The 13593-nt window shown below is 45.3% G+C and overlaps 1 pseudogene; it reads right to left on the reverse strand.

The window, feature by feature from the left end:
• Nucleotides 1-925: 925 nt before the first annotated feature.
• On the reverse strand, nt 926-12924 carry LOC135057119 (metal transporter CNNM4-like; annotated as a pseudogene).
• Between the last annotated feature and the right edge of the window lie 669 nt (nt 12925-13593).

The following is a 13593-nucleotide window of genomic DNA, read 5'->3' on the forward strand; positions in this document are numbered from 1 at the left end:
TATGAACATGAAAGCTGCCTGTGAAAAGGTTCTCCTTGTTACCACAATGCAGAGATAGGTGCAGAACATGTCAGCGACAGCTTGTCAGTAATACAGATATTCCCATGTTAGTCCTCAATACTTGACGAGAACACAATACTGGTGGTGACTTTATGGATCTGGTTACTTTTAGATACTGATAGTACCAGGAGTGTGGACACTAATGCAGAAGATGCCCGCCATACAAACCAGGCCACCATCAGATCCATGTGGGGTACTAGGAAACCAGACTGGAGAGGGCGATGCAGTATGAGATAATCACACCTAGCTTTTTCCAGAGGGGTCACTAATAACAGGAAGACCTTCAGTGACCCCTTCTGAGATACCAGACAGGTGGTGTTTAGAAGAATGAAAGATGGTGTGGATAAAGCACCCAAATATAGAGGAAGACTAAGCACTACCCACTCCCCCAAAGGAAGACAGACAAATAGATCCCCTTTTTAGAGTTGGGGGTCTCCAGTGAACATGTAGAAATCCTTCCCTGAGTTGATGCTCTGCACAGCATCAAACCATTTCCAAAGTACAGCAGAACCTCGCTCTGCCAGTTACCTTTTGGTAGTCTAATGTTCTCCTCTAGACAAGTCTTTATGCTCCAGCATTGCAGAACATTGCTCTGATTACTGGCCATGCTGAAGGTCTGGAGAACATCATTATGAACACTCCGGAACAGGAGGCTTGCAAAGCTCTCCCCATACAGACATGACCAGCGTAGTGCCACGGCCTCAATTGTCCATGGAAGTCTGCTCTCTTTGTCATTGTAGGATAAAGCTTTGCATGCAGTACACAGTCACACTGTTATCCAGTTAGATATTGCAAAGTCTTTCTCTATGCTGATCCACTGGTAAAGAACAGGCAGAGCAATGCTACAACAGCGCGGATGGTGTTGTCAAACAGCATTGTGATACAGGCTGTGCTGAGCGTTCCTCTGGTTCAGGAGACTGGTGGTTTCACCCACTAATACCTCACTGTGCTCTGACAATGTGCAGTCAGGCTTGTGGGTTCCTCCCTCAGGGGACTGAGGGCTACTATCCAACCGGAAGACAACAGGGCTCCTTGATACTGGTCCCTTGTGATCTTTACATACTGCAAGTCCCCCAGGGCCCGAACGCTGAAGTCCGCTGTGTATTGCGTTTGGACACTGAGCTGAGTGTTGCTGCCACTGATGGTTGAGATGGAGTTTGAGCGTTCATGGCTGAGGAATGAGGACCTGTTCAGGTTGCCCATGTGAGAGGGGGAGCGGAGCTCATTAGCTGATAAGACACTCATGGCCATGACACCGTAGTAGGAGAAAGCTCCAGACTCAAATTTCATAAGCTCCTTCCCAGCGTCCACTTCAACCTTCCCCTGTAAGATAAGGATGAAGTAGTCAGCTATCTTGTTGCACTGGTACAGGTAGTCTTCAGGTGCCTTCTTCTCATCCTCATTGAAATGCAGCTCCTGCACTACATCTGGGTACTTTAGCAGGTGCAGGAGCATCTTCTCCGATACCAAGATGGGTGCAAACAGGGACACCTCTGTGGATAAGAAGTGATGGGCAGCAAGGAGAAGCTGGTGGGAAATTTTTATACTCTTAGCTCATGATCTGGGTCTTTGAAAACTGAGAAATCCTTTTTGTACTGACGACGAACAACTCTTTACTACGATTATCCGTATAAAGATCGGATTCATCCAAAATCTCTGATTTGATAATTTCTTCAATTACATCCTCGAGAGTTACTAGACCCATCACCTCATAGAACAGATCACCCTCTCCTTCACTGTTCACTTTCAGTACAATGGCCAAGTGAGACTTTCCCTTCTTGGACTTCTCCAGCACAGCATCCAACTTGGTGTCACACAAAGTGGACGGGATGACTATAGAAATGGGTGATGGTGCTCAGGGGGGTGCAGTCATCGGGATCCACGAAGGCCAAATCTTTCATGTAGAGGATGTCCACAATGTTGGAGCGCTCATTCTCATACACAGGGATACGGGTGTAGCCACTCTCCATGGTGTTAAAGTCTAATATGGCGTCGTTGGTTAGCATAAAGCAGTCCTCCACCTTGGTCATCACGTCTGTTGGAGGTAAACCTCCTTTAGCCTCAGTCTTCTCTGAGAGGACTCCAACAACAGCCTTTCTTTTGTATTCAGAATTATCTTTGAACAAGACGGTTTATATGGTGCTACAGCATGCTGGAGAAATCAAATGTACACACACAGTCTGGTGTATTCTATCTGAGTTCTGTTCTTTTATTAATCCATACATACATATATACGTTTTTTGAAACTGTCACTAACTATTGCCTTAACCTCAGGATTGCGTCCTTTTCCTGATAACGCCTGCTTGTTTCCTTTTCTTTCTCCATTTCTCAGTAGCCTTGCCACACGTCCTTGTTCTTGCTTCGTTTCTTGTAAATGGCTTTGCCACAACTTCTTCTTTTTGTTTCCTTTCAGCCAACTGTAATTTTCCATTCTTCCAGGCATATTTTAAACATCTCAATATCTTAATACTAAAGTAAGCTTATAATCTATTGTATATAACAAAATGGAGTGACATTGGCTTTATTGCAGAATCATACTAATGCTTGCCCATCTACCTTCCTCATTTTCCCTCCTTTTGATTCTCAAAAAGACATCACACTATACCTCGCTACCCTACTTCGCCGAGCAGGTCAGGCGATGACCTGGTCAAGTACGTCTGTCTCCCTAGGCCTATTGCCAGGGGAGGGTAATAACCATCCCTTACAGACAAAATAGTCACAAGGCATAGATGCATAAGAGTCCTTTTTACAGTCTTTTTTGATTGCTTCCATTTTTGTAGACGGGTGGTCTGTCATTACGTGATTCAATATCATCATATTCATCTTGGTCACGTTCATCCATTTCCTCTGTATGCTCGAATCTTACGTATTTAGCAGGTTTCTTTTTGTTTATCTTGCGTTTTACTTTTTTCGAAGTGCATGAAATACAACAGAGAATAATACGTATGAGTACATATACCAATAAACATACTCCAGCTACATTTGCAATTAGGAGAACAAAGCCTATTAACCATCTTCCGATTCCCTTTAACTAAATTGCACGGTTTAACCATCCAAAATTCCAGTCTCCCCATGTCCATGATGATTCCTCCACCTTTCTCACAAACTGCTGTTTTATATCTTTTATTTCCTACATTTTTGCTTACTGCCCTCCTGTCTCTCCTATGCCTGGATTCTAACAGCCATGCCCATTCGTTACTCTTATGCAGGGAGGGCCTTGTCCAACATCCAGTCATACATGACCATTTCAAACTGTTTTCTGGCTAACACTTCCAACATGTCTGTACCTTTGCAAAGTATTTTCCCCATGTATTGTAATCAAATTTACATTTAATCTGACATTCCATTGCTTTTTCCATTGGTTCCTGTCCACACTCACACAAACATTTATCCCTGCCTTCCATTTTTGCACATGGTGGTATTGGCCACACTGAATGTCTTTCTTACACTTCAGGGGTATTTATTCATGGTTACAGGGTATTTTTCCTACTTATCTCAGGGGCTGGAGTAGGGCCTTGACTTACAGGCGTTTTTACCAATGTACAGTAAATACAATTGCAACAACCAACATTGCGGATCTCAAATAACCCCCCACAGGGACCTATCAGGCTTAGGTCCAAGTAAATTCATAGTTTATTACTTTCCTGGGGGTTTAATAGTGATCTTGGTCTTTTTGCAGTGCGATGCCTGCACCCACGAATCTCGACCCTCGAGTTTCACCGAGGTGGGGGTCACTAGCAACACTTGGAAAGGACCATCATATCTGGGCTCAAGTGCTCCTCTCACGTGTCGTTTTAGGTAGACCCAATCGCCAATCAGGATGCTGTGTGGTTCAAGATCAGCTCTTTCTGGTCCTGAGGATAAAACTTGAGAATGTATTTCAGTTAGGTGTTCATTCAGCTGCTTTATATATTCTGTCATATTTCCATGTTTATGCTGCAGTTCCTGGGTTAAATAACTCCCTGTCTTAGGTTTTTTTTTTTTCTCAAATAAAATCTCATAAGGTGAGTACCCTGTTTCCTTGCCTGGTGGTGTTCTAACTGCAAACAATGCTAAGGACAAGCACTCTACCTATGCTTTCCCTGTCTCTTGCATGGCCTTTTGTATTTTAAGCTTTAGGGTCCCATTCAGACGTTCTATTACTTCTGGAACCCCAAATCTGCACACTACTTCTGCTATTATTTTCCTTGCAGTTGAGATAGCATTTGCTTTTGCTACCGGACCCGCCTCTGGCCATCTGCTAAAAATGTCTGTGCAGGGTAGAACATATTCATGTGTTCCATGTTTTGGCATCTGTATATAGTCAATTTGTAGTCTCTGGAAAGGAAAATAAGCTTGTGGTGTCTGTCCAAGGCTTGTCCTTGTTCTTCTTCCTGGATTTTTCTCATATCCAGCACTGATCCGTAAAGTTCTTTGCTGCCACATAAAATCCTGGTGCTACCCAATGGTCCTGTACCAGCCTAGTCATTTGTTCTTTTCCCTTGTGATCTGATCCATGGGATACATGTAGCATAGGTGGGTATAGTGCTCTTGGTAAGCACCATTTGTCTTCTTTCTTCCATAAACCTAAACAGGTTGCTTTGGCTCCCATCTTTTGCCATGTCTTGTGTTCTGCTTTTGCTTGTTCTTGCAGCTTGATGAGAGTCTTTATGTTCACTTCATCTGCTTCTTCTTGGACATAGATTGCTGGTTCATGCTTGCTCTTCAGGGCTGCTTTCCTTGCTTCTGCATCTGCATATGCATTACCCTTGCTTTATTCTGTTTCTTCCTTAGTATGTGCTTTGGTCTTTATGACTGCCATTTGTTTGGGCAGTTTCAAATGCTCTTGTTAGTCTTTGTATTAGATGCCCATTCTTTATAAGTTTACCTGCTGCTGTAAGGAAACTTCTGTTCTTCCAGACTTCATGCGGAGAAACAATTGCATACTCCGCCACCCTGTATCCTTTAACATAATAACTAGAACCATCAGTGAAAAATAAAAATTTTATATTATGTATCGGTCTGTCATCAATCTTCTAATCTGGCTGTATTTCTTCCTCCATGAGGGCTATACAGTCATGTTCTTTTTCCGGGTATGGTTCTGTTCTTTCCTCTGGCTGTACTTCTTCATCTTTCCCTCCTTTTGAACCGTCAGGTTCATCTTTAAGAGGTAGTAAAGTTGCAGGGTTGAGAGAGGTACATCTCTTAATAGTAAGGTTGCTTGCTGATAGAGGGGCTACTTCATATTTTGTCAGCCTTGCTGTGCTGAGATGTCTTGTAGATGCCTGTTGCAGTATTTCTGTGACTGCATGTGGAACTTGTATGGTAAGTGGATGATCTATCACAACATCTGCACATTTATCCTTTAGGATGGCTGCAGCTGCTACTGACCTTATGCAGGTTGGTGATCCTTGCATCACTCCATCCAGTGCTGCTGAATAATAAGCGACCTCCTGTGTCAGGACTCCTGTTGCATGTCCCCTATGTTCATGGCAGAACAAGGTAAAAGGCTTTGTGTAGTCTGGGAGTCCCAGAGCTGGAGCTGAACATATGGCTTCCTTCATCTGTTTAACAGCCACCCATTGTGTCTCTTGCTCTTCTTGGGAGTTTGTAGCAGTCTTCTTGGCATTATACAGTGGTTGCATAAGGGCTGAAAGACCTGGTATCCAGTCTCTGACATAGGACACCAAACCTAGAAAGGCTCTTTTCTGTGTTAAGGTCTGTGAATTTGGAGCATTCAGTATAACTTTTATTCTTTCTGTTCTAAGGCGGCATGTTCCTTGAGAAATGCAGTGTCCTAGGAATATCACCTTCTTCTGGGCAAATTTCAGCTTGGCTTGTGTCACTTGGTAGTCTTTATCTGCAAGAAACTTTAACAATGATATTGTCTCTTCTTGGCATTGCTGTTTGGTAGCAGTTGCTAGTAGTAGATCAGCCACATATTGCAGTAGCTGAGTTTCTTCTGGATACTCAGGTGCCCATTTCTTCAAAACTGTGGCCATGGCTTCTGTGAACTCTGATGGGCTTGTAGCTCCTCCTTGAGGTAGTCTTGTCCAGCAATATTGCTGTCCATCATGTGCAAGCATATATTTGATCTGTACTCCTATGGCTGCTGTCTGTTCCTTGTTCAAGGGGTACTGCTTTATAGTTACTGGTACAGTTCCTGGTTTGATAGCTTCACAAGTTGGACCTTAATGGTTCCCACATCTCTTTTTCCTTTTGCCCATACCTTGTCTGGAATTCCCCATCCTCGCCAGATTTGTTCTGGGGTTTCTTCTTCATCCTCTCCTGCGGTGGTTGCTAGAAATATCTGTATAGCGGCTTGCACTTGATCATAGTCTGTAGGTGATAGTGCTGTCTTGAATATCACCTTGTTCCCTCTGTACAGAATACTTGCTTGTAGTTTCTGCAACAAATCTGCTCCCAGCAAGTTGACTGGGCAGGTGGGAGATACTAGGAACACTACTGGGATTTCATGTGGATGTCCTTGTACTTGTACATTAAGGATCCTCATTTTCCTCAGCTGGATCTTTTCTCCACTTAATCCCTTTGCTGTCACTGGTTTTCCTGTAATGAGGTGTGCTGGTACTTCTTCCTGCCTTATAACTGATTGGCTTGCTCCAGTATCAAGCAAGCAGGAAACATTTTCTCCCGTTGGCAGTTTGACTTTAATAAACCCATCTTCAATTCTGTCGGAGGGGTTCATCGGGAGTATCATTGGTACTGGGGTGCCGGAACTTCAGTCTGACTTATTCTTGGGGGCTTGATTGCCCCTTTTTTCTATCCAACTTTTATATGTGCGACAGTCTCTTTTGAAGTGACCTGGTTTCTTGCACCAGAAGCATTTTCCCGATTCAGGCTTGATCATGGCTCTTCCTTCCCCTTCTAATTTTTTCTTTGAGCCTTCTTCTGTGACCAGGTAGACTGTTTTGGGTTTAGCTACCTTTTTCTCCTTTTCTTCCTTTTCCAGATCTTCTAAGGCCTCTACTGTATCCAGAATTTGATCCATAGGTGTAGACCTATATGCAGGAGTACTAGTAATTTATTTTCTGTTTTAGACTTGGTCTTAAACCTTCCAATACTCGGTATCTGACCATCCTTTCTCCTGCTTCTTCTTCTGGGTCCAAACCTTCATTTCGGACCATATCCTTAATTTTACAAAGGTAACTTCTAAACGGTTGTTCTCCTTGTGCTCCAACGGCTTCTGGATACCTTTGATTTCTTAAATAACACCATCTCCTTAGGCGTGCCACAAATTGTGGTCCACTGGCTATAGTTTTCCTTTGTGCTTCTATTACATCTTCTATCTGTTCATGATAATCAGTGGCTTGATGAGCTGCCATATCCTTAATCTGTCTTAGATCACCCTCTGCTAATTTATTTTTACATATTTGTTCCACATCTACCCATGCTGCGGAATGTAAATTACACATAGTCTCCATATATAACCCAAACCGTCCATGCTGTTTGTATGGATCTGGGATATCTTTTATTATGGCTGTAACTTCCATTACTGAAAAAGGGGTATGTTGTTCTCTTGTAAGAAACTGTGGTCTAAAATTATTTTGTCCTTGAACATATCCCTCCTCATCCGCTAATATAGGCTGTCCTTCTCTTGGATTGACATAGGCAAAGGTACGTACTGGGTAACAAGCAGGAACATTTAAGTTTTCTGATTCATCTTCTTCCTCAATTTCATACATCTGTACAGTTCCATTTTCTGCTTCAGTGTAAAATACATTTCTTGTTCCCAGTCTCCCCTTTCTCAGTTTTCTTTTGTCTTTATGAGACAATGGGAATCCTGAATGCATTTCCCCTTGACCGGGCAGGTTGTATGGTTTCAGTCTATTTATCATTAATGGAGTTCTGTGGCCTGTTCCTATCTGGGGTGTACAGTTGGGACAGGTCATCCTCTCTGGTTCCAACAGAGATGCACATTGGGGACATTTAGTTAAATCGGGGTACTGGTTCCATACTATAGGAGGTTGCCCTGGGGTTCCCAGATTTGCGGGGTAAGGGGGTGGATCTGTGACTAGTGTAGGTACCGGGACTGGTAATACAGGTGGAGGAGGGGGCGGATTGGGAATAACTGGCACATTATGGCCCTGGTTCGTTCCTGTAGTTGCTAAACAGACTGTCATATGCTGGTCATCTTCCCTCTCTCTCTTCTTCCTTTCCTGCTCCTGCTCCCATTTCTCCTTTCTGTTAGCCAAATATAAACCTGATCCCCTTTCTTGCGTTTTTCTATCCATTCCCTATTACAGATTCTGAATTTTCTCCATCTGTCAGTGTTAAATTACCCATATGGAGGAAATCCTCCTCTTTTAAAATACCTTGACTATATCTTTAACTGCATGTGGTCCCACCTCCTGTTTAACTATTTCCACAGGGGTTAATTCACCCTTGCTATTAGAGGTTCCCATCCTGCCTTCTGCCAACTTATCAACACTTCTCTCTCCGATATGAGTTACACAATTTCAGTACTCTATGTTGATTATTGTAAAGATGGGTTTCCTGAACACTACAGGTTTACCTCTGTCCTACTGATTACATACACCTGTAATCATTCAGTTTCCTTATGGGTGGACTCACACTCTTTCGTTATCAAGGTATATATTCAATCTGGTGGGTCTGACAGAATAGGGACAAAAGAATCTTTCAGGTTCTGGTTCTTTCAGTATCTGGCGCAAGTCCTACCCTTCCCTTAGATTAATAAAACCATGACATCCTTTTGTTAATAAACCTTTCATATAACCCACAGTTTTACCATAAACATCTTCTTGATGTCCCTTACACCTTTTAAAACCTGATATATCTTTTTTCAGTGCGTGCAACAAATGTAATATTTACTGACCCATGAGGACCTTGCACAAACCACTTTAAACTAACAGTACAACACCCACAACCATATGAGCTTTCAAAATCAATACATTCTTCAATTTCAGACATAAATTTACATTACTGTTCTGATACAAAAGAGGCAAGGCTTTTACTAGGAAGCGCTTGAGTTGAACAGAGAAAACTGACACTTCTGACACAGACGTTAAAACACGTAAAGTAACAATTGGCGAAAATCGCAATCAATTTGTTACTTACCGCGGTTTAAACGGTTCCAACGTCTAGAGCCAGGTGACTTGTTGCTCCTCTATTCAACTTCTTGGCTTCCCGGGTTTCGGCACCATGAAAATGTTGGAGGTAAACCTCCTTTAGCCTCAGTCTTCTCTGAGAGGACTCCAACAACAGCCTTTCTTTTGTATTCAGAATTATCTTTGAACAAGACGGTTTATATGGTGCTACAGCATGCTGGAGAAATCAAATGTACACACACAGTCTGGTGTATTCTATCTGAGTTCTGTTCTTTTATTAATCCATACATACATATATACGTTTTTTGAAACTGTCACTAACTATTGCCTTAACCTCAGGATTGCGTCCTTTTCCTGATAACGCCTGCTTGTTTCCTTTTCTTTCTCCATTTCTCAGTAGCCTTGCCACACGTCCTTGTTCTTGCTTCGTTTCTTGTAAATGGCTTTGCCACAACTTCTTCTTTTTGTTTCCTTTCAGCCAACTGTAATTTTCCATTCTTCCAGGCATATTTTAAACATCTCAATATCTTATTACTAAAGTAAGCTTATAATCTATTGTATATAACAAAATGGAGTGACATTGGCTTTATTGCAGAATCATACTAATGCTTGCCCATCTACCTTCCTCACGTCCTCCACTGTCTTTGTGCGCAGCTCCAGCGCTCCCTGGATGATTTTCATCTCTTCCCGTACCAGTCCACTGTATGGCTCTGTAACCTTCAGCATCTCCAGTAGCTTCTCCCGGTTGTAGACGGTGCTGATCTCCTGGCCCAGGACGCAGTCCAGCAGGCGGCTGACCGGGAAGGTCAGCACCATGAAGATGCGGGTGAGCCACAGGGTATTGGTGCCCACGGCCAGGCCGTGCTGGGAGCATGGGGGCCTGTGGCACTATCTCGCCCAGCACCACTATGCCGCTGGTGAAGGCGATGACGGAGCCGATGAGCTCGTCCAGCAGTGAAGTGAGCGTGGTGTTGACCAGGATGTTGCCCAGCAGCAGCGAGCACCACCCGCAGCTCCATGGGGTTCAGCGCCATCAGGTCCAGGTTGAGGCCGCTGAAGATGCCGGAGAGAGCGAGCAGCACGGCGATGATGATCCCCTGCAGCCAGACGGACTCCTCCAGCACCCGCAGCCAGCCCTCCGGCCCCAGGTGCAGCATCCAGGGCAGGCCGGGGCCACGGCGGGTGCACAGCGCGTACACCCGGGGCATCTGGCTCTTCCGCAGCAGCTGCCGAAAACTGCAATTCTAACCCAAATGCACCTAGCCTAGGCTATAGAATATCTGGGATACATGAAAACGAAAACCAGACAGCAGATACAGGCAGTCACATGCAATGAGTATACAAATGGTTAATAATGCTGCAAAAAGACCCTTATATCACAGCACAGCCCTGAGGCTGGAGGATAATGCAGAGAGGCTTGTCCTGCATCCAGGACTGAAGCAGCCCAAGGGCGAGAAAATCTACTTGAGATGGTGCCCTGGGCCGGGGCTACAGGTCAATGCTGGACTTCCACCCCAGGTTCTATGGAGCCTTATTTAAAACAGGTGTAAATAGACCTGACCTGTGCTCCTAATGCCCAGGTGGTCTAGTGGGGTCTCTGCTCGGTGACAGTGTCCACGCCAGCGCCGCGGTGCGCCTCTCTAGGCCGCGGATGGAACACGATTTGAACCTTAACTGCCCCCTGGTGACGGCCACGCGATCCCTGGAAGTGTCTCACAGAAGTTAAAAAATACAAACACGCAACAATTAATCAAGCGCTTCACCTAACACAATTCCTGTTCCATCAGTGATACACTCAGCCCTGGGAGTTTGTTTAGGGAAAAAAAGGTGGAAAAAATATTACAGCGCACAGGAATTGAAAAGTTGGTAAAATTTATTTAAAACATATATAAAATATATATCGAAAAATATATATCTCAATCAACACGCAACCACCGGCCGGTTCTAAACTTACATAATAAAAGTCTGCCCAGCTTGCTGTTTTGTAGCCAGTTAATAAGCAAACAATGCGCCCGGATGAGGCTGCGCTGCAGATGTGCCGGCGCCCTGTACATCTATCTCTGGATATACACACAGAAAGCATTGCACCTAGGTTGGTTCTATATCGGAGGGGCTGAAGGGACCTTGTGACGTATTGAGGGAGGAGCTACGTCACCAGGGGGAGGAGCTACGGGCGAACAGGGTACCCGAAAAGTACCCTCGCGGGCTCGCTTCGCTCGCCACGCTTTGCTCGCCACGCTTCGGGCACGGTGGCTCGCTCCGCTTCGCTCACCACCTAATTACTAAAGGTAATAGTTGGTGGCGTGGATAGTAGAGGAACTATCCCGCTGGCCTAGCTCCTCCCCCTTGCAGCGTAACTCCTCACCCTTACGGAAAAGGTCCCTTAGCCCACTTGATTCTAGCATCTACCATTGCACCTATGCAGCCCTTGCTCTGTGTCCTGCAGCAGCTGCACGGGTACCCGCCCTCTCTCACACCTCCCTGCCTGCCCCCAGCGCCTGTCACACTGCCATGTGCGGGACCCGCCCCTCTCCCTGTGCTGAGGCCGGGGGCGGGGCTGGAGGAGGGGCCGGGGGCGGGGATATGATCATCATTCTGGCCCGTTACTGAGAAGGAAGCCGCTTGTGTTCCCCTGCCAATCACACCTCACTTCCGGCCTGTGCGTTCCATTTTACTTCCGGCCACTGCGTTCCACATACAGGAAGAGAGTTTTTTTCTTTCGCGGCAACTTCCGGGTTTCCCTCGAGCGGGAGTCAGTCGTCCGGCAACAGGTAATGGGGTCCTTATTATTATTATATTATTAGAATTATACAGGGGGAGCAGCCTGTGGTGTCCTCTGTTATTACTCTTATACGGGGGGCAGCAGCATGTAGTGTCCACTACTATTATACAAGGGGAGCAGCCTATGTTGTTTTGTTACTACTAATATACGGTGGACCAGCCTGTGGTGTCCTGTTATTCTTATTCTTATTATTATACAGGGGGAGCAGCCTGTGGTGTCCTGTTATTGTTATTATTATTACTATTATTATACAGGGGAAGCAGCCTGTTGTGTCCTATTATTATACAGGTGGAGCAGCCTGTGGTGTCCTGTTTATTATGATTTTCTCTTACGTCCTAGAGGATGCTGGGGACTCCGTAAGGACCATGGGGGATAGACGGGCTCCGCAGGAGACATGGGCACTAAGAAAGAACTTTAGGTATGGGTGTGCACTGGCTCCTCCCTCTATGCCCCTCCTCCAGACCTCAGTTTACTACTGTGCCCAGAGGAGACTGAGTGCATTACAGGGAGCTCTCCTGAGTTTCCTGAAAAGAAAGTATATTTGTTAGGTTTTTTTATTTTCAGGGAGCTCTGCTGGCAACAGGCTCCCTGCATCGAGGGACTGAGGGGAGAGAAACAGACCTACTTTAATGTTAGGCTCTGCTTCTTAGGCTACTGGACACCATTAGCTCCAGAGGGAGTCAGAACACAGGTCTCACCCTGGAGTTCGTCCTGGAGCCGCGCCGCCGTCCTCCTCACAGAGCCGGAAGAAAGAAGACTTCAGATCTTCACTGAGGTAACGCACAGCAGTAAAGCTGTGCGCCGTTGCTCCCACACACGTCACACACGACAGTCACTGTAAGGGTGCAGGGGGGGCGCCCTGGGCAGCATATTAACCTCTTTTACTGGCAAAAAGACATATATACAGCTAGGCGCTGTATATATAAAGAGCCCCCGCCAGGTGTTTCATTATTTGAGCGGGACAGAAGCCCGCCACTGAGGGGGCGGGGCTTCTTCCTCAGCACTCACCAGCGCCATTTTCTCCACAGCACAGCGCTGAGAGGAAGCTCCCCGGACTCTCCCCTGCTTATCCACGGAGAAAGAGGGTTTTAAAGAAGGAGGAGGGGGCACATAATTGGCGCAAAATAAAGATTACAGCGCTATCTGGGTAAACATATTGTGTGTTTTTTTCCTGGGTCATTAGCGCTGGGTGAGTGCTGGCATACTCTCTCTCTGTCTCTCCAAAGGGCCTTGTGGGGGAACTGTCTTCAGATAAGAGGTTTCCCTGAGTGTGTGGTGTCGGTACGCGTGTGTCGGCATGTCTGAGGTAGAAGGCTCTCATAGGGAGGAGGTGGAGTAAATGACTGTGGTGTCTCTGTCGGCAACACCGACACCTAACTGGTTGGCTATGTGGAATGTTAAAGTTCTAATGTGAATTTATTGCACTGAATCTAGGGAATGTACAGGGAGTCAAACCCTGCCTTTCACCTATGTCACAGGGACCTTCGGGGTCTCAAAAGCGCCCACTATCCCAAATAGTAGACACTGGTACCAACACGGATTCTGACTTCAGTGTCGACTACGATGATGCAAAGTTACAGGCAGAATTGGCTAAAAGTATTCAATATATGATTATTGTAATAAAAGATGATTTGCATATCAAACCCCCTGTCCCTGACACGAGGGTACACATGTATAGGGTAAGGA

The sequence above is a fragment of the Pseudophryne corroboree genome, chromosome 3 (genome assembly GCF_028390025.1).
Source record: "Pseudophryne corroboree isolate aPseCor3 chromosome 3, aPseCor3.hap2, whole genome shotgun sequence".
NCBI classification, from domain to species: Eukaryota; Metazoa; Chordata; class Amphibia; order Anura; family Myobatrachidae; genus Pseudophryne; species Pseudophryne corroboree.